Raw genomic sequence first — 22,430 nt, 5'->3', positions numbered from 1 at the left:
GTCTGGATCCCACTTATTGAAATTGTTTCTAACGCCTGAGTAGAACACCTACTGGAAGCTCTATCCGGCTTAGTGTTCTGATGTGGCCACTAAGTGATATTGAAATGATCCACAAAACTCCAAAAATAGCCTAATTTGTCTCTGTCTAAAAGGGCCTGTCTGCTGGTTGCAGATCCACCCTCACTGAACACATCACAGTCCCTCAGCCTGTATCTGCTGCACACTCAGTGAAAGTGATCTCCACACTGGAGGGTTATTAGCCTTCTCTGATACCATCGGGCATGTTAACTGCGCCTGGGCATCTAGATTTGGCATTCCGAATGCCTATTGGCTGGCAGCTGCTATGACGATGAATGAGCATTCCGAATCCCAAACACCCGAAATAACATAGATTGCAGCAATTAGAATGCCCCCGAGTTAATACAGTAACTGAGTTTGTATTCTGTAAATCCTCTAAAAGAAGTCTACAGAGATGAATTAAAAAAAATATTACAAATAAACATAAGGGCCCAGAGTTTTTTTTGGTTTTTTTTTTGCAGCTCGCATCAGAGGTGCCAAAGGCCGGAGTTGAAGAATACTAAAGCTGCCCAGCCTTCACAATCCACCTCGTGGCTCTTTCTTCCACCACCCTCCAGTTTCTTTCCCTTTATTTCACCCTCGCAGGTCCCATACCTTCTTCCTCCCTTTGTAACTTTTCCTATCTTTCTCTTCCTCCTTCCTCCCCTCACTGCATTTCTCTCTCTTGTTCTCAAAAAATGTCTTATGACGATAAATAAGCCCTGGGGCCACAAAACGGGCGCCTCTGCCCGCCACCTGCCAATATAGCGCTGGCTTTGGCGAGAACGCAGAGCTCCTCAGCTCAGCGGGAGACCTACCTTACCTCGCCCTGCCACGTTTCCCGGTTCTTTCGGTTGCTCCCGTCACCATTTTCTCAATTTGTTTATCTTTGCCACCAAAAGCCTGGATTACAAGCCTGGATTACTTGGAGAGGTACGTGAGAGGCCGTACCTACCCGAGGTACGTGAGAGGCCGTACCTACCCAAGCGAGAGAGAATACAATCGTATATTTACTGAGCTCCCTTATGGCGAGCAGTAGTATCACGTCGGCCAAATTCGGATTGGACGACAAAAAACGACAAGAACGGCTTGTTTATCACTTGCCGCCTAAGGCCCTTCCCTGCTCCAGTTCGGCTCACAAAGTGTTAACCTGAATGACGACCTGGTGACTGTACTTTTTTGTGCAGCGAAACTGGAAAGGTAGGAAATGCGGAAACGCCTCTTCGCCGCTCTGCTGTGTACCACTCGACATCAGGAGGAGCAACAGAGGCGCTGGGCGCGCGGCTCACACTCCCGACTGACTGACTGACTACTCGCAGCAACACAAAGGTAAGCCCGGAGGTGTCTGTGGAGGTGAGGGGTCAGGCCCACCCAGCAGGGAGCACTTAAAAAATAACAGCAACTAGGAAGCGCTTTTTTGGGACACAAGTTGTCGATTTCGTGATTCCATCCGGGGCAAACCGATTGCTTGGGGAAGTGAAGGAAAAACAGCAGAGACATTATTTTCTAGAACTGGAAAAGCCAACCAACAGTTGGGGAGATAAAGAACTGGAAGTTTCGAGCCGTGGAAGTAAAGTCGCCCAACAATCATGTGACGTAACCTCGGGGTTAGAGAGGTCACAAATATTTGCCTGTCTTTCACTTCCAAATTATTTTGATCCCTTTGCAGCCTTTCTTTCTCTTCCTCTGGATCAAACTCTGATAATATAAAACAAGTCTGGTCCCCAGTAAGGAGTGCTAGAGCCGACAACCACTGGCATAAATTAAGCACTACGTCCAATCCTCCAATAAAATGCTTACGTACAATCATAACATAACATGTGGATTCATAAAGTGCATGTTCGCCCAATTGCCATCTTGCTGATAAATATGATCTTTACTGTAAGTAACTCAGTCCAGTGGTTCTCATTTTATCGAACGGAGTAGACCCTCAGGCTTTCAAACCATAGACCGTGAGGTCAAACGCAGACTCCGAGAGGGAATGCGTTGGTTCACTGAGCCACAAGACCAAACAAAATCGTATTTTGGAGAGGCTTTCAAAACACCACCGAAAGGATGCACGGTATTTTGTTTTTATACTACAGGAGGATCATGCTCGGGGGAGGCAGATCGAGCCATTCAACTATGCCACCAACGTTACCGACGTCATACCCGGGGTTGGACTGGGATCAAAAATCGGCCCAGGCACCCTAAAAAAAAAGTGGCCCACATTTGTGGATTGCACCTTTTCACAAAACACTGCTTCAGTGTTTTAAGTATTATAAAAAGAAGGAGGGGGTTCTCTAAAAGAGGCATATTTTCTAGATTTCACGGAGATAAAAAAAAAAAATGCAAATGTTGCCAGGACTCTTTGTGCACGGATTAGTTCACCATGGTGAACCACACCTGAATATAAGTGAAGCCGCTTCTGCTCAGGCCCCCTGCCCCTGCTCAATACAATAATTAATTAATATATCACAATTATTGCGGAATACATTAATGGGCCAGCCCAGCGAGAGACTGGGAATGACACCTCTGCCCTGTTGGTAAAAGGGAAGAAATAGATGCCCTGTTGGTAAAGGGGAAGAAATAGATGCCCATCTGCCTCTGGAAAGGCAGCTCAGGCCCCCACTGGGCCGCTGGTGGCATCTGAACAGCACACACACAGCTCAAATCGGCCACCACACTGACTAAAAGAATGGCCCACAGCGGCAACTCAGATACTGGCCTATTGCCCAAGTGCCCGCCTTACCAATCCACCCTGTTAATACAGCTCCTCAGAAAAGTTAAATTTGACCCTGCCAGCACCCCGCCCACCTAAAAGCCCCCGTGCCTGGAAGCACCAAACTGCTACACCTGTTTGACCAATTGTCCTAACAACATCAAGGTCTGTCCCTTTGGTTAGTCCTATATGGGTGTCACTGTTTGCCCCACATCGTGCTCCCTGAGATTTGATGTCATTAATGTTAAACAGAAAGTAACCTAAGACTAGAGCTCTTAGATTACTCTAAGCTTTAAGTGGGCTGGGTCCTGCCTGTACTCAGCAACAGCAATTCTAAAAAGCAGGCGCTGAGACGGGTCCCTATCGGGCTCTCCATTTTTGCCATATTTTCACAAGGGGGGACTGAGAGCTGGGTTATAAGGTCCTGCACAAAGACTCCCAAATGAGGCTAGAATTTAAAGAAGGTGTGCAGTTCCTATGTGAGTGTGGGGGAAAGACAGGTCTTTCTTTGTGATGCCCTCACACACCCCGAGAGGTGTCATGCTTCATCATAGGGCGGTTGCCCCTCGTCAGGCCGGCGCTGCAATGCCTGACGGGCTCCCAAAACCGGGGCTCTTTGTCGGGGATCTTTTGAAGAAGAAGCCATAAGGTGCGTGCGGGTGTGGGGGCTAGGTAGTGCACAGTGAGATTAAATAGGATAAAATAGGTGTAGAGCAGTCCTCTAGAATCAAATTTGAATAGAAAGGTACCCTAACTAAAAGCAAGAGTGAGCCCCTGTGTGGACGATAATGTTCCTAAGGGGCAGTTTATGTGTGGAAGGTCGACAATTGGCTCTTCTTCAGGACCGTTTAAAGCACGGGTACTCATAGTACGGCCCGCGGGCCGCCAGCGGCCCGGCAAGCCTTCCTTGGCGGCCCGCGAACCTTGCAGACATAGTGCCTGTGCTTGTCAGCGAACACCGCCGGTTACAGCAGCGCGGAGCTGTGAGGGCGGGCGATTCTTTTAAAGACCATTTACTTGTTAATGAGGCTTTGTTGTATTTCACCTATTCTTAGCGCCCCTGCATCTCCCCTCTGATTGAGTGGAGATGCAGGGGCGCTAAGAAGAGGTGAAATACAACAAAAGTCTCATTAACAAGTGAATGGTCTTTAAAAGACCTGTGAAGTACTTGGGTGCGGCGGCCGTGTGCGTTCCCTGGAAGCTGTCTCAGCGCGGGGTGAGGTGACAGAGGACAGCAGGGTGAGGTGATCGAGGGCAGCAGGGAGTGAGAGCAGGGGATGAGGTGACAGCGGAAGGAAGACAGAGTGCGACAGAGGGAGGAAGAGGGAGGGAGAGACAGGGAGAGGAGGAAGACAGTGAGAGGAGGAAGACAGGGAGAGGAGGAAGACAGGGAGAGGGGGGAAGACATAGAGAGAGGGAGACAGAGGGAGGGAGACAGAGGGAGAACGGAGGAGGAAGGGAGTGAGACAGAGGGAGGGAGACAGAGGGAGAGAGAGAGCAATAGAGAGAGGGAGGAGACGGAGAGAGGGAGGGAGACGGAGAGAGAGAGAGGGGGACAGAAAGAAAGGGAGACAAACAGTGAGTTGCATACCGCCTGGTATTCAGATAATCATTATAAATTACCAGGGGCGGTAGAAATGCCCTAGTTGACGTATACTGGGGAATTTAGTAGACCCCTAGTACACCGTCAAGAGGCTGACGGAGATGGCCAGAGCACCACATTGCTCCGGTAGTGGGTGTGGAGAAGCAACTTGCTGTCCTCCTACCCTAGCTCCAGGGTCAACTAGGGCATTTCTACTGCTCCTGGTAATTTATAATGATTATCTGAATACCAGGCGGTAGTGCACAAATCTCACTTTTTCTTTAAACGGTCCTGAAGATGTGCCAATTGACGAGTTAGGGGCAAGACTAGGCACAAAACATGTCGACCTTCCACACATAAACTGCCCCTTAGGAACATTTACGTCACAGACAAAAGAGTAAATAGTATTTGCACCGAGACAAAGATGGCACAAAGGGATTTTACATTCGTTTTTGGTGTGTTTACCAAAGATTAAGTGTGTAAAATACTTTCCCCCAACTTTTCAAACTTGAAACATAGTGATAACAGTGCAAAATCAGTTTGCTCAATTTTAATTCTTTAAAAAAGGGTCTAAGTCTTCCTTGTTAAATTGTCTATTAGGGTTGCCACCTGGCCGGTTTTCTACTAAGATAACCATTACTTAATGCCTCGGCTGGTACAACAGTTTGGAAAATCACATAAAGATGGTATTTTTCCCACTTATAACTATAGAATTCAAACAGCAAATATAAGAAGAAATCGCTTTAAAACGTGCTATTGAGCTACTTTAATGTTTCCTGGCTGATAAGTAAAGTAAACCAAAACAGAACAGTCATGGTTCAAATGAATACAGATGTTTTTATATGTTCTAATTAAGTGTTACGTTCAGGCCTTTGCAGACTCTTACAACATGAACAAATGGCCGCTATTTTCTTTTGGAAAGGTGGCAGCCGTATCTATGACACAATTAAAATGAATGCAATGCAATGGTTCCATTATCTATTTTCTCATTTGAGGCCTGTTGCAAAGCCTCTCTGTAATAGGGACGGGAGCAAAAATTGTTTGCTCTATTCAATATTGCGTCAAAATAGTGTAAAATGACGCTGCTGGGATTTTTTTTCAGCCAAGACAAAGGGCCCGATTATAATAGCGGGCGGTTGGGCTGCACCAACTATCATGGCAGTCATAAGACCGCCCGAAAAGCAGCCAGCGATCCGACCGAAGAATTAGGATGTGACCGCTGTGCTGGTGGTCAGAAAAGTGTTCTTTAACATGGAAGCTTGTGCTGCGGCCCAGGAGAAGGGCCGTAGCACAAGCAGTAGTGTAAAAGAGCACTTTGTGCACATCCATGCACCGTGTGGGATGTTCAATGTGGTGCTTGGCACACGGTGCATGGATGCGCGTGGGGCACTAAATGTGCTCCCAGGGCCCCTTTTCAGTGGCCCATGAGGGACCCCAAAGTCCCTTTTGCACAGCCTTTGTGTGGCTGTTGGACCACCATGAAAAGGCTGTCCGAAATGGACATCGTAATCCCGAAGGCGGTGCCTGCCTCGGCACCGCCGCCATTTAAGGGATACGATTCCATCCGCCCGGACGGGATCGTATACCCTGTCATAGGTGGCAGCCTTCACCCTGATGGTTTCCATCCAACCGCCTGCATTATAATGCGGCGGTCGGACCAAAGGGCTGTCTGTCGGTGGGGCCGTCGGTGGCCTCTCAAAATCAGCCCTAGAGTGTCTGCAATATGGCCTTAAGCCCAGTGAATCGTCTCCAACACGCCCCCCCATTTTGACATCATTTCGTGAAGCAAAGACGTTTTAGATCTTTAAAGCCTCATTCCAAGCCCTGTGCAGTCCTTGGTAGCAAATTTGCACGTAATGTTGATACTGCAGGAGTCGATACTACATCACCATTCCAGTATATTAAGGCCAAGCTGAGATATACCATGCGATATGGCAGTTGCAACATGTTTTGCCTCTTTGTGACCATTTTTCCCCTGACTGATTTCAATCGATTTTTCCTGGGAAAAGGGCAGTAAAGGAAAATAAAGGAATAAAGGAAAATTGCAGTAGTATGGGTATTTATACATAACCCAGAACCTCAATTCGGTCACCAACTCTTCCCAAAGGGCTCCGATAGAGACTTAACATTTTTCTACCATCCATTATTACATTTGCAGCAAAAACTTTAGCAAACAAAAGCAAATATCAACGGCTTTGTGTCAATTTTCTTTTAAATATTTTGGGGTGTTTTTTCAACACTTGGAGAGTCTCAGTCGTGACATTTTTTGTTACAGGAGAGGCCATGCCAAGAAAACAGTTACTTTTAGTGCAAAGGAAAATGTGAACACAAACTTCCTGGATATGTGTGAACATTGCCCTGACCGGGCACATGCAAGTTACACATACATCTGATACCACGTAAGTGTATGTTTATGTTGCACAACCTTCCCCAACAAATAGGCAACTCCAACAACCTGTTTGGAACCAGAAAACAAAACAAAGCACATATGCTAAACCTTAGTGATTCCCAGCGGTTTGTTTGTCCTCTTAAATTCTCACCATTGCCTAGAAGCAATTCAGTTATACTGTCTGTGCTATTAAAACAAGTATAAGTAAATAACGCACAGTGCCCTCATGCTTGCAGCGAGATGTTAGTCACTCGTCGCTTATTTCACTTCTGTATATGCAATGATCAGGCAGAAGAGCCCGGCCTACACGCCCTTCCACTCCACTACAAACTAAAAGTGGGAACAAATCATCCTCCACAGAACTCACAAACATCTACAGGCTAAAGCTGACCAGTACATGCAGTACGTCAGTACCCATCATGTCCTACGTTCAGAGTCAGATGTGATAATGTGAAACCGGTATAAACAATAGGTATGCAGTCCTTATAGTCTCAAGAAAGAAAATGAAACAGGTTGGAGGGATCCGTTGAATCAGAAGCAAGGTCCCTCTCACACCCAGTTGGGTGTCATGCTTCATCAGTGGGTAGCTCCTCGTTGGGCTGGCGCTGCAATGCACAACAGGCCGCATGAGGTGGCTCTTTGCTGGAGACCTTTTAAAGATTTCATTAGCAATGATGAAACATGTGGAGATGCTCAGTTGGTAGACTAGTGATAAAGTGAATTAAAAATGACTAAGAGTAACCCATTGTTTATTAAGCTAGTGTCTCTTGTCATAATGTGAAACAGGTGCAGTGCAATTTTGCTTGACTCGTGTGCCAACTGATTAGTAAAAAATTGTATTTGCACCAACCAAAAGGTTAAAAAAATTCTGCAGTTTTTGCCTTGAGCCATTATCCTATTAATAACAATCCAATAGACAGAGCAACACAACACCGTCATGCAGCCCACATATAAATCAAATCAGGTGTTTGTTAAGCGCGACTACTCACCCGTAAGGCTCTCAAGGGGCCGGGGGTGTGCGGGGGGGGGGGGGGTTCGCAGGTTCCAGTCCATCAAGGAGGGGGTCTGTCGAAGACCCAGGTTTTGAGGTTTCTTGCAAAGATGGGGAGCGATGTTATCTGTCTGAGGTGGAGCGAAGGTCGTTCCAGGCTCTGGCCGCGTGGAAGCAGGAGCGGCCTTTCTGGTGCGGGGGACCACGGCGTAGGAGAGCTGGGCTGATCATAGGGTCCTTGGAATTTGAGTCGGCTATTCAGGTATGCTGCTCCGGTGTCGTGGAGAGCCTTGTGAGCGTGGGTTAGCATCTTGAAGGTGACTCTAGCTTCGATGGGGAGCCAGTGGAGGTGCGCAGGTGCTGGGAGATGTGGCAGTGTCTTGGCAGGTTGAGGACCAGTCCTGGGCTGCGTTTTGGATGTTCTGTAGCTTGCGGGTGAGGTTTTTGCTTATTCCGGCATAGAGTGCTTTGCCGTAGTCGAGCCTGCTGATGACCAGGGCGTGAGTGACGGTCTTTCTGTGTTTGAGGGGGATCCATTTGAAGGTCTTACGTAGGAGGCGGAGGGTGTGGAAGCAGGAGGACGAGACGGAGTTGATCTGGCGGTCCATTTTGAGCTCTGAGTCCAGGATGATTCCCAGGTTGTGTGCGTGGTTCGTGGGGGTGGGTGGGCTTCCAAGGGTGGGGGGCCACCAGGTGTTGTTCCAGGCGTCTGGGTTTGGGCCCATGATGAGTACTTCCATTTTGTTGGTGTTTAGTTGTAGGCAACTGTTTTTCATCCATTTGGCGACGGCTTCCATGCCTTTTCGAAAGTTGTGTCTAGCGGTGTTGGGTTCGTTGGATAGGGAGAGGATGAGTTGGGTGTTGTCTGCGTATGACACAAAGTTGAGTCTGTAGGTTCTGACGATGGGGGCGAGCGGAGCTATGTAGACGTTGAAGAGCGTAGGGCTGAGGGAGGACCCCTGGGGGACTCCGCAGGTGGTAGGTGTAGGGTCCGAGAGGAAAAGGGGGAGTCTGACCCGCTGCGTTCTGCCGGAGATAAAGGAGCAGATCCAGTCGAGGGCCTTGTCTTGGATCCCTGCGTCGTGGAGTCTGAGCATTAGGGTGTGATGAGAGACTGTGTCGAACGCCGCTGAGAGGTCGAGGAGAATAAGGGCTGCTGTTTCTCCTTTGTCCAGTAAGGTACGGATGTCGTCTGTTGCGGCGAGGAGGGCGGTTTCTGTACTGTGTTTTTTTCTGAAGCCGGATTGGGAGGAGTCGAGGATGTTGTGCTCTTCGATGAATGTGGCGAGTTGGCTGTTGATGGCTTTCTCGATGACTTTCGCTGGGAATGGGAGCAGGGAGATGGGTCTGTAGTTTTTGAGGTCGGTGGGGTCCTCCGAGGGTTTCTTCAGGAGGGGGTTGATCTCCGCGTGTTTCCAGTCATCAGGGAACGAGGCGGTTGCCAGGGAGCGGTTGATGGTGTGGCAGAGCATGGGTGCTATGGTGTCGGCGGCTCTGTTGAAAATGTGGTGGGGGCAGGGGTCCGTGGGGGCCCCGGAGTGGATAGAAATAAGTATGGCAATGTCCCTCTCCATAAGTAATATACTTAGCTAAATCACTAGCCTCCAAGCCACATGCCACGTTTCATCTCAACAGCTAATACCACACACACTCCACCCCAAGGGAGTAGCCAGAAAATGAAAATATCCCCCACTTTGAACTATTCCTCTGATAGCACAAGGAAGCGAAGCAAATGAGTCCAGCCCTCCCTAGAAAAGCTCCCCTTTCTCCTCCATCCAACAATCTATTCATCCTTTCAACATTCCATTCACCCGCTGATATTTACTACTTCACCTTTACATTCTGTCATCCATTAATTCTTTCATCCATCAATATTTCCCTATTCCTTCCATCCATCCATCAATCCATATATCCATTCACTCTCCACCCACTCTGTCATCCATTCTTCCATCTAACCAATCTCCCAAACATTCATCTGTACACTTTGCCATCCATTGTGACATCCATTCATCCATCCATCCATCATAAACTCATGCAAACTGTCATCTACCCATCCATTTGTCCACTCTGCCATCCATTCACTCGTCTTTCATTTTATCCACTCGTTCATCCATCCCTTTACTCTGCCACCCTTTCACCAGTCCATCCACCTATGCATCCATCCCTTTACTCTGCCATCCTTTAATCTGTCCGTCCACCTATCCAGCCATCCCTTTACTCTGCCATCCTTTTCCATGTCCATCCACCTATTCAATCACTCACTCATCCATCTATCCCTTTACTCTGCCATCCTTTCACCTGTCCATCCACCTATCCATTTATTTATCCTTTAACCCACTCATCTGACACTTATATATCCACCCACTCCTTCGCCCACTCATCCATACATCCTTTCACCCTTCCCTTAATTCACTATTCCTTCCTTTCGGTTTGCCCATCTTTCGTTCTTCCTTGTTCCTGCTTACTGTTCTATTGATGCTGTATTCTTTAATAACGGAATTTATCAGCTTCTGGTTGTCGAGTTGCAGGCAGAAGAGGCCCATAAAGAACTCCACCCCCACTGAAGCTGCTAAAGAGGGGGTTCACGACGTCCCTGCCTCATCATATTGAATGCCTTCTTGTTTCTTCACACTTAGAACACCCCTCAAAGGCTAAACCACTGGCAATGTGTCGCTCTTCCCCTTGCCATCAACCCTTTTTGCATCTTAGGCCTAGCAGGTACACAGCCACCCCAGTTGCAGAGGCCATCCAGTTGGCAAATGGCTGCTCTCTGACCACACTTATTATCTTTCACTTCCTCCATCTGTGTCCCTCTTCTGCCTTTCTCTCTCTTGTTCTGGATCAAAGTCCGACTATGAAAAATAAGTCCTGATCTGCATAAATGAGTGCCTGTGTCTACCGCCTGCAACCACCGGCACATCCACCTGCTAAAAATCGAGGCTGGCATTAGTCATCTGTGTAGACAGCACCTGTGCCACTTAACCACTATCACCCATCGGCAGTGTATGCCAAAGTGCTAAAGGCAATGGTGGGTGTGCGTATACCAAGCATTATAAACTCTGTCCTGGGCAAGTGGAGATTGCTGTACATTGTCATGAGCAAAAAAACAAAAATGGCTGATTTAATGTAACATGCATATGACAATGTTTTTACTGTGTAGTACGATGCAATGTCACCAATAAAGACAAGTTAAAAAAAAAACTCTGTTCTGAAAGAAACCGCAAAGCATTAGTCACAGGCTGCAATGGCGATTCACCTGAAAGGAGAAAGGCTCCTTAAGACCAAATCCTAACGTCTTGACTTACCCAAGCAAAAAGAGCCCTCTCAGAAATATGTACAGCGTTGGAATTCACCCCAGAAATAAGTGGCAAAACTTTATTCTAACACAGTCTAATGGCCCTGAATTCCATGCTGTCTTGCAACCTTCAAACCATAACAAAGCCTTGGAACCCTCTCTTCTTAATGTAAGTTTTATCGAAGTTGGTTTTATTGTTTTGTGTTTTAATGTTATACCATTGTTTTACCTTGCTTCCACGGCTTTGTGCCGCAATAAAGCTTATTTGATGATGGAACCCTCTCCAAAAACGCGATAACCAAACCCATGCATCAGAAGAAGTAGGCAAAAGCGTGATTTACGTCGCCACCACAAGGTTCTTTCTGTTGAACCCAACCCACCTGGGTAGGCCACCAGAACGTCCTTCTCAGAAACGCGCGTGAAATAAATATTGGGTCATAAAGAACTTTTAGATATATACCATCCCTCTGTAGTTGTTAACAGAAAATCCACACCTAATTAGGGATAATTTTTCTAGGCAATCGTCAGGACACAATATTTATGTCAGACGGTATTTCTGGCAATGATGGACTGACATGCAACCCCGACCGGCATGCACCGAGCGGATGCTAAGGTGAGGGAATTCTCAGCAGTTGCCAGGGCACCATAGGCTAAAGGGTGCCAGATTGTCCAGGGAAGCATCAAATCATTTGCCAGGGAGAGGGACAGTAAAATGTCACTTGTCTAGTGCAACAAAATCCCAGCACAGGCCCCGACTGACCACAGCCTTGTGCGGATAGCACAACTTTAACCCTGTGCTCTCGCTATCAGTCCAGGCACTGCCCTGAACACAATATTTACCACCACTAGATTGAATCGGCTAAACATTTAGGGCGGCCTAACTGGGGCAGGTCACAGTTCACCAGGGTGATCTCTGTTGACACCGAGATAGCCAAAAGCAACGCAGGCTGCGCGGGGTCACCTACCCACGACTGCCTCCCAAGGTGGCCTTGTTCGCACTTATCTGCCTATTCATTGTGAAATCCTGCCTTCCAGCAGTGTTCTTAAATAAATATTTGAGCTGAGGTGAGCCTTGCAGTTGTTTTCCTTTTTATTCAGTGTGCACAGGGTGAAGGATTGTGCTGCTGCCAGACACAGACATCATGTTTTAGCCTGCCCCGACCGACTGGGGTAAGACAGTGAATAACAGGGGCCTCCCTCTACCATGTGTATCTGCAGCCCGGCTCTCTGCGTTACCCTCCAAGTGTCAACGCTCAGCAGATGTAAAACACAATGAAGCAATTCTCAAAGACATTTCGGCTGTAAACACCCACAAACGCACGCTTATGTGCACTCACAAGCTACTTTGTGACTCTTTCCCACCCTAAAAGTGGTTGTAGATTTACTCTAGCAAACAGCTGGAGTATTTCCCCCTCTAGGAGGAAAGGGAACAGATCAGCTCCACACTTGAGAGAAGTAAGGGAATGGCTTTCTCCAAGGGTAAAATGTTGTGCCCATGGAGAAAAAAAAATAATATATATATATTTACATTTGCATATCAGACTCCCATTTCCTCAGTGCCTCCCCCTGTGATATATAGTTAAGCTTTGGGAAATAGGAGCCTAGGAAATATGTCTCAGACAATGGCAGTAGTATACCTGGACGCCTGAGCCTGGAGGTAATTCCTAGCTTACTGCTGGGGAATTTTTAGAATTAGAAAATCTGTACCTGTTCATAGGAGTACTTTTATGGGTGCAGATTTACTACTTTCTTTGAGAATTGCCCCCATAGGGGGTAATTGCTTCAGAAAGCGTATGAATCAAACAGTATAGTGTTATCTGGATCTGACTAATCCCTTGTGGAGTTTTTATAGACCTTGTATGTGTGTAACTACATTGAGTACAAACCACAAATAGTGTAGTTGTATCATTCTATGTGTGTCTGCCTACTGTTAGTACAAGGTACAAATGTTTATATGCTTACACTCTCTGTGTCTAACTGCACTGGGTGCATGATGCGAGCAGTACCTTGATTACTGTGTATGTGTCTAAGTGCAAGAAGTACGTGATACAAATATTGCACACCATTTATAGAACGTGCTTGCCATGAAAACATCTAATGCAGAGTGCATGCAGTGTTGCAGGCAGTGCGTCTGATTTGTGAGTGTGTGTCTTCCTACTCTACCCACATGACCGAAATGGTGCAGTGGCCCAAGAACAAGAGGTAAACAATTCAGTGTTTACAATCTGTGTTTAACTGCAGTCAACACAGGCTCCTAAGAGTCCTCTGTTTACAATGTCTGTGTCTGGCTGTGCTGCACATAGAAAATGGAATCTGCCATTTTGGGAATTTATTCGGCATATCCTACAAATTGAATTCCCTGCAGTTGCAGGTAGGCTCCCTCTTCCCAGACTGCTGATGTTTCGAGGAAGGGACAAGGTTATATAAGTGATTGGCCTGGGAGAGTTTCTTGAGTTGTGAGTAGCTACTGTCAAATTATAGACAAATTATAGACTAATGGGGAAGGCTGTTGAAACGCGAAGGGGGAACGAATTCCTACCAAACCCGAGTCCTGCTGGTGCTGCTGGTGCTCCGCGGCGGTTCCTCGGCCATCGCTGCCGTCACTGTATCGCCCCGGTGTGGGCAGACTACAATTCCCAGGCGCCCTAGCGCCCCACACACGCCACCCAAGCGCCCGGAAGCGCTTAAAAGAACGCCGCTCCTTTGGTGGAGCGGGAAGGCTGTTGAAACGCGAAGGGGGAACGAATTCCTACCAAACCCGAGTCCTGCTGGTGCTGCTGGTGCTCCGCGGCGGTTCCTCGGCCATCGCTGCCGTCACTGTATCGCCCCGGTGTGGGCAGACGGCAGGAGGAGGCAGGGGCAGGGCCAGAAATGCTACAGGATTCATCTTCGACATCATTTCTGAAGTAAGCCTAGCCTATATAAAATCTTACGTACAGTTGTTTATGCGTTCTTCCCTAATATTTGACATATTATAAGCCATGCCTAAAAAACTTGTTGGAGCTCAGCAAAACAAGATTAACAACTATCTTGTTCAGACCGTACAGAAGATTAATATGCAAAGGAGGGAGTCATTGGGGCTGAGCCAATCTCCTGACTTGCTTTGCCTGTCCCCACCTACACTTGTTACTACTTTGACAGATGAAATTATCACGCAAGATGTTTTCAGTGCAGCCACGATTGCTGACATTGCTTCCCAAGTCATACCAGATACCCCGGACAATGTAACCCCGGCTTCTGAGGGCTCGCCCGCTGAGGGCAATGCAGATAATTACAATGATATTGATTCTGATCAAGATACACAGTCTCAGGTCTCTGCTCTCGATCATTCCGCTATAGGTCATGCAGTCAGACCTAAGCGACAATGTACTAAGATTCCTCTAAAGCGGGGTGGTTTACGCTCAGGGACTAAATGGAAGAGGGCTAACATCCCAAAATGTACACAAATGACTCACGCTGAGGATCATTCTACCTGTTCTATTGAAGAAGCCCTTTTTGATAAAATCGCAGACCTTATTGAGACTAAAATCAACACCATTGTTAAACCTCTCATATCCAAGATTGATAAATTGCAAGCAGAGGTTAAGAAGCTGGGTGGTCACCAAAATACAGTCGCAAGTGGCATTGAAAATATAACTACGTTAGTTACTCTTTTGGGCAAAAATTCTGGGGGAGTTGTCGCCGGAAAGGATTTGGGTGTTGGTGAAGGAACTGAACTGCTTGGGGAGAACCCATCGCCATCAACTTTGACTGCTTTTATTGAGGGCTCTGCGCTACCATGTCCTCTAACAAACCCAACCCCTGCGGCTAACATTCCCCCAGTACAAACACATGCACAAGCCCAAACTTTCACTACGGATCCACTGCAATTTATTGTTGAAGCCACACCTGTGGTTTTAGTCCTCGCAAATGTTCCTCCGCTGGAAAGAGGCACGGTGGAAAGTTCTAATTCACTGTGTAGCAAAGCCCTACATTGGCTAACTGTCAACATGCGGCTAGCTTCAGGGGGTCAGCATCATCTAGCAAGTGTAATTAAATCAGCAACCAGGGTTCCCTGGCTGGGAAACCGGCCCAAAAAAATTTAAAGGTGACTGTGTGGCTGTGAGCTTTTCAAATCAACACGTTCTTCCCAATATTCTTGCAAACATCTTTCCTCCCCAACGAAGACAAGGCACCGTGGTCCCCCTCACTTTGAAATTCTTTTATGGGGAACAGCGGAACGTATCTATTTCAAGGACTCCTGCCCCAGGGTGGAACACCAATTGGAATTTTCACTCCAGTTGGGAACAAGATTTAAGGAACAACGCACCAGTTCACCGTCATCAACCCTTTATGCTTAACCCCGTCACACAGCCCTTGGAACTGTTTAACCGCTTTGCGCCACTTTCTCTTATGGACCAAAATGATTGACTTTTGCCAAGTCAAGCCAAAGACGCAAAGGGACCACATTCTGCTTTTGGTTTGTCAGCTCAGTCCTCTGCAGGCGTTAGGGCCTGCAGAATTATGAGCTGGAATATTGCGGGACTTAGATCCAAATTTAAAGATAAAATCTGGTTGGACAAAATCAGGAATTATGATATTCTTGCTTTTCAGGAAACTTGGGAAACGCTAGATTGCTTGGCCTTAGACGACTATTCTCATTTTTTTGTACCTGCAGTTCCCAGTAAAGCAGGAAGAGCAAGGGGCGGGTTGGCTGTATACATTTCACTTGACGTCAAAGGTAAACCCAGACATATTAAGTCTAAATCTAAAAATTGCTTAGCGGTTGAACTGACTTCATCAAATTGTAACTCTATTGTACTCGTTAATTTTTATAATTCCCCGACCAGTCAATTTCCTAACGAGCACTTGCTATCCCTAGAGGATCTCTTATCCACTCATATTGAGAACAGTTGCTACGCGCACGAGGTGATCCTTATGGGAGATTTTAACATTCATCCTTGCCAGGCAGGCTGTCAGAGGGAAACTGAGAAATTTTTTCCTTACTCCTCCTCTCCGCATTTTGAACACACTCCAAGCGGAGAGGTTTTGGAATCGCTCTTGGCTACCCTCAACCTCCATGAATCTGGTACCTGCTCAAATGATTCGAGGCTACCAACATATGTGGGTAATGATTCTGGCACAATTATTGATTCTATTTTTGTATCTTTAAGAGTTCTACCTGAAATACTTGTTTATAAGGTAGAAACTTCTGTTTTTAGTGATCACAATCCTGTGATTTTAGAGGTTTTAGCTCAAGGAGTCCTGGGAAACAGGAAGACGGACACACTGTGTGCGACAGATCTTGGGCTAAGAGACCAAAACCGGAGGCTCAAATGGGACCAAGTTACTCCAATAGCTTTTTTACAGGAAACCATGGCCAAAGTTGCCGGCGAAATTGCCATCTGTTTAGATAATAAAAACCCGAGTGTCACTATGGTCGAGGCCTTTAGTGTTATTTGTCATCAAGTCAACCTAGATTTGACTGTAAAGGCAAAGTTTAATAAACCAAAGGGCCCCAAATGGTTTGATACAAACTGTTCTAAGGCCCATTCAACTCTCCTTAAGGCCCTAAAGCGTAAACCTAGAGACAGAGTGTTGATAGCGTCACTGAGGAAACATTATAACCTCGCTATCAGGAAGAGGAAATCTGTGATAAAAGACGAGGCCTGGAATGATTTGTTACTGCCCGAGATACAGAAAGATAGTGCTAAATTTTGGGCAGTTATAAATCACCCATATTTTGTGGGATTAGACAACCAGTGAGCAGACTGCATTATCCCGGATGAGCAGTGGGTGACACATTTTAGCAACATTTATAGTCAAACTCATACCACTATAGAATGTGAAGAACCCCTACCAAAACCGTTAACTCGCATCTCTCCCTTTACTCAGGAAGAGGTGAAACAAGCAATTAAAGACACACTCTGTAAAAAGGCACCGGGGCCAGATGGGGTCCCTGCAGACTTTTTTAAGAGCGCTCCTGAACTTAGCTCAAAAATCTTAACTAACATTTTTAATGCCACAAGGGAATTTATTTTCCCCTCTACCTGGGCAATTTCGACCATTGTGCCAATCTTCAAGAAAGGACAGAGGACAGATCCGGCTTGCTATAGGCCAATCTCTCTTATCGACTCGAGTGTTAAAATCTTGGGGAGAGTCCTCTTAGGTAGATTGACCCTGATTTTAGAAAGTAAGGGTATTTTATCTAACGCACAATATGGCTTCAGAGCCAATAGAGGAACCTTAGATCAGTGCCTAAACCTAGAATTAATTTTAAATAAATATGTAGTCGCCAGGGGTGGTTCATTGTACATGGCCTTTATGGACCTCTCCTCAGCTTTTGACCTGGTCAACAGGTCAAGGCTGTGGGGGATCCTTTTGGCCATGGGCCTTGACCCCCTTTGGTCGATTACTTAGCTGAGCTACATAAGGATCTTATGACCTCAGTTAGAGTCACTAGGGAAGGAAGATGTACTTGTCATTTTAGGTCAGAGAGGGGGGTTAGGCAAGGGTGTATACTTGCCCCCCTCCTCTTCACCCTATATATTAATGACCTTGAGGCAGTTATGTCAACATCACATAGTGACATCCCGCGTGCAGGTGAGACAAAGATCCCTGTCCTCCTGTACGCGGATGACGCTGTTCTTTTAGCACGCTCTGGAGTTGCGCTGAACAAACTTCTTTTATCTTTTGGAGTTTTTATGTCATCACTGGACATGAAAATTAACACAGAAAAATCACATGTAATGATTGCTGGATCCGCAGGTAGGAAAAAAAAGTTGCTAACATTCTACTGTGCGGGGAAGGAGGTTAAGAGAGTCCCTTCTTTTCCATACCTAGGGGTGACTTTCGATGAAAAGGGTACCTGGGGCCCTCAGCTTCTGGTCAAAAGCAGCGCTGTTGCTAGAGCGGCCGCAGGGCTGCTAGGTTTTGCTAAAAAACTGGGCGCCCGTCCCATGGAAAGCATAATTAAAGTCTATAAAGCAAAATGTTTGTCAGTCGCCCAGTATGGCTCTGTCATCTGGGGATATACTAGCTCTGCCAAAATACAGAACGTAGAGAACAAATTTTTGAGATCTCTGCTTTCTGTTCCCCAATCAACCCCGACCTTTGCATTGCATATAGAGGTAGGCTTGGGCTATATATCTGACACTCTAAAACTAGCCCCAGTGATTGGCTGGTTAAAAACCTGGCTTAACCAGGAGCTTACACTAAATCACATCATTTTAAAAGACTGTTTAGCCCTGGATAGAGCCCTTAATATCCCATGGGTAAGATATGTGAAAACCCAGCTTATTTTAGCAGGCCGCCCGGAGCTCTTTTCATCTCCAGATGGAATAACCCATGAAGATCTAAAATCAGTCAAAAATATTTTGACAAATTTATATGCCCTGGAAAGGGAAGCAATAGAGCTAAAAAAAACCATGGTAAGGAAACACTGCATGCTTTCCTCTGTTCCTGGAATGGAAACATACCTTTTTTTGGTAACAAATCCTTACCATCGCTTTCTCTTAACGAGATTTCACTTTGATTTAATTCATTTTATACTGGGCAATTTTAGAACCTGGACTAGACCCGACGATGCTGAACCATGTGACTGCGATCATTTTTCAACACAGGACACGATGCACTTCATCATGTTTTGCGGTCATTACACTGAGATTAGAAAAAGATATTTGCTCCCTATTTTACGCAATCAGGGCTTTATTCAGGTAAAACCAGCCCTGTTGTTTTTGCAACTCCTTCCTAACATGAAAGTAGCTTTTTCTGTCGCTAGTTTTCTAGTTGCAGGAGCACGTTTAAATAAGCATCGCATAAGGCACAGGCACTTTATCTTTGAAAAATGAATTTCCTCTCTTCTCATTCTTTTTTTGAAAGTGTTGTGTTTTAACAAACCCTTCTTTTTATCTTTTTTAAAATATTTATGTATGTCTTATTGTAAAATTTAGTGTTTTTTGTGTTAATTGTTTGTAAAATTTTTGTGATCAGATGAAATGGTGATATGTATTTTTGCTCGTTCTTTTATGATTTTTAATAATCGAATAAAGATAATTGACTGACCGACTGACTGACTAATGACTTGCCCTTCCAAACCGACTAAAGAGAATCTGCGTAGCCTTTGGAAGAGAGGCATTTTGTTATTATCTCTGCTAGCACTTGGCCACCCAACTGAGCACTAGTCTGTCGTCTTAACCTCTTGAGTGCCCATGACGAGATGGTCTCGTCATGGGCCGCGGTTGCGCTGTGCCCATGACGAGACTATCTCGTCATGAGCCCCGCCCGCTAATGAAACGCCCGGCACAGGGCGTGGAAAGGGCGGGGCACTCAAGGGGTTAATACTGGGTGTTACTGTTTAAACTGAAGAGACTGGAAAAGAGAAAATAAAAAAGAATCATCCAAGCAACATTGAACTCCTCGCATTATATTGGAAATTACTTTAATAGTTGATTTGATGTCAAATTGATCTTCCTTGCTCATGTGTTGCCTCTCATCTTCTGTGTTCTGTTACTGTTTAATAATTCCGGTGAACAGCAATTTATGCACAATGCATAAGATAATGACTTGGACCGGCGAGTGACGCAGGTACCAGCATAAAGCTCTCAGAGTGGTTGCACGCTGTTCGATGCTTGTTGTGTGGTCTCGGGTTGGGGAATTGAAAAAGGAAGGGCCCTAGTGCATCAGTAATTATAGTGATTGTTAACTCAGTGCTAGATTTTTTTGTTTTGTTTTGTTCAGTTCAGGTAGGAACAGGAGTATTTATTTTTAGTGTCCTCATCCAGTAGGCACAAGGTTTGATTACACTGTCAACCTGTTTATCTAGGTGTTGCCCTCATACTGTCACACCTACATTTCTGGCAAATTTGCCCTGCCATGGTTTGATTCCGTAATAAAAACATAAAGGTTGGTATTTTATCAATGTGTTTTTGTAGGCGTGGTATAAGCCTAAGGAGTATGTTTCTGGAAGTGAAGCTCTTGTTTGTCACCTAGCTCTTGTCAGTTTAGATCATATTAGGACACCGTAAATAACATGCGTTGTTGTTATCAACCACAATGGAACTCAATTTATTGACCTTGGAAAGTTGAAGTCAGGCCACACACACAGACCATTGCAGTGAGTGTCTTATAACATGACGTGAACTTTAGAGCCCCATGAGCACTGGTTCATCCAATCCCACTTGACAAACAGGCACGTATAGAGAATTTTTAACCTAACCCCATCGACTCGGCTGGTAAGCAAATCACACGCTACTCTGGTGCTCTACCTAAAAAATGCACCTTGGGATAATGGATTCTGCTGCTTTTTTTCCTACATACTTTCCCCCCCTTTAGAAAGACTCTTTCTGTATCAGGTCCTGGTTCTTTTAATGCTATTGAGTCAAGTAAATTCTATTCAGGTAGATGTGGTAGGAGGTGTTTAACTGTTATTTATGTGCGCCTATCTGAGGTTGCAATCAGAATGTGATACCAACCACGCAATGTGAGTCTGCCTACTACACCAAGCTCATGACAACAGTAGTTCAACAGTGCATTTTAATTCTGGGAAGAATGTATGATGCTCTTTGTATGATACTCTGTAATGATGAGACTGTTTATTGAGGATTGGTTGCGCTGACATGTATACTTGAAGGTTGTTTGCAGCAAAGAGAGAAGTGTTTCTTCACAGGATAATATCTGACTGCACTGCATTCCTGCGGATCGACTTGCACATCCAATTGTTTTACCCGAGGAAGTTGTCATTGGTAGAGACGGCTGGTACTAGGGAGGCTATCTAATAGGGATTGCAAGAGATATAACAGTTGGCAGCTAGGGATGCTGAAGAACACGTGTTAGCATCAAAGCAAAGGAAATCCCGAATCCAATTAAAATCTCTGTAAACATAAGCCTTTCATCCCAACATAAGTCTTCAAGTTGGCCATCCACGTTTTTGTTAGCACACATAAAAGGACTGCTTGGCCTACCCAAATCTTTCCTAGCTCTCCTCAAATCAGTCCTCCATTCAGCAGCCCCTCTGGTCGCAAACACAAAAAGATTAAAGCCAAATCATCGGATCTCCGGGTGGTCACACTCCGATTCAGAAAGTTCTCCATACTCAAACAGCCATGCTGATCTAGGATGTGGAACTGCGGCTGGCCCTACATAAATGCCAGTCATGATTAGGTCCTGAATGTTGATATTCAGAGGTGCACATGGCTCTGTTTCCATACGTTTCATACAGCTCTCTTGTGCCAACCTTCCACCAAAGAAAAGAGTGCTTGGTCACATGTTTCTGCAGGTTGCCGACCACCACGTTCATGTCGTCTGCAAATCTCCTCATTGCTCTCCCGTTTAACCTCCTCCCCATCCCTTGGTCTTCCTATTTTCACAGCTCAGTTCACAAACGTTGAAAGAGCGAGCCAAACAATATTGTATGGAAAATGTATGAAAGTTTTGCCTTCTTAATAAGCAGAATGTGAGTGGAGTATTTTTCCACAAAAGGGGGGAGGGGTGGCAAATTTGATATCACCCAAAACCCTATATGAGCAAAGTCCAGCCTTATTTGAAATGTTCTCCTGGTACAAATTGGACAGGCCATGACACTCTTCACTCGTAAAAGAATCTCAAATAGCACTACCTAAAACACCTAAGGAAATTTGTACTCACCATTTGTATCTGGTCCCTGACCCTGTACTAAAAAGAGGTCACTCTCTCACGTAATGTAAGTTTTTTAACTTGTGTACACTCAATTTGTGTTTTAATGTGTGTTTTAAAATGTACTTTATAACTTGTATATGCTTGTCCACTGTTGTACTATATCAAGCTGTAAAGCACTCTGCTACCCTGTGCCTAGGTTGTTAACGTGCTGTTTCGAGAACTAAAATATATATATATATGAAAAAAATCAAGGGTCATTAATTAACTATCTTGTTCGATTATCATTCTGGCTGGGAGCTATCTGGAGGCTAACACCTTGATGCCATTGCAATGGAGGGAAACAAAGTCACACAGTTTAACACATCACAAGTATTTAAGCAAATTATCTGGAGGCAGTTTATTTTAATTTGTTCAACCCCTGTATATAAGACATATGCTTGCACTTTCAGAATGGCAGATGTATCTGTCTGTATTAGTAATTATACAAATATAGATTTAAAAATAGCACCATCTACTAGGCAGCGCTTCCGCTGTCTCTTCGAGACATGTTTTATATACTTTGTAGGCTTACAGCCTGCTCATTGCCTTTTTATTTGTTAATACGATTGTCCTTTAAAAAAGGCTTGCTTCCTAGTGGTTAATCTTTGCTTTTTGTCACTCCTTCTTGTGTTTTGTTTCCTCCCACGGAGCAGTGCCTAAGTGCCTGTATCTTTTCCACCTCAGTGCTTATCTGTGTACATTGGTGTACTACTTTTTTCTTTCTTTCCTGCTCGTGTTTGTGTAAGCTTCACTTGTTTTTTT

At 45.5% G+C, this 22,430-nt stretch overlaps 1 protein-coding gene across 3 annotated transcripts in view; it reads left to right on the top strand.

Moving 5' to 3' along the window:
- Window positions 1-22,430, top strand: part of SMAGP (small cell adhesion glycoprotein) — a 181,495-nt gene that overhangs the window by 94,877 nt on the left and 64,188 nt on the right. The window contains exon 1 of one of the 3 annotated variants that reach the window (XM_085654487.1): window positions 1,251-1,386. The exons of 1 other annotated variant lie outside the window; for it this stretch is intronic. The gene's annotated coding sequence lies outside the window, so the exon portion shown is untranslated. Of the gene's footprint in view, window positions 1-1,250; window positions 1,387-6,620; window positions 6,740-22,430 lie in introns of those variants that run through there. One more of the 3 variants, XM_085654490.1, reaches the window with a different exon arrangement.

The sequence above is a fragment of the Triturus cristatus genome, chromosome 4_1 (genome assembly GCF_964204655.1).
Source record: "Triturus cristatus chromosome 4_1, aTriCri1.1, whole genome shotgun sequence".
Lineage (NCBI taxonomy): Eukaryota > Metazoa > Chordata > Amphibia > Caudata > Salamandridae > Triturus > Triturus cristatus.
The sequence above is the reverse complement of the archived record's forward strand: the minus strand, read 5'-3'. Positions and strand labels throughout refer to the sequence as shown.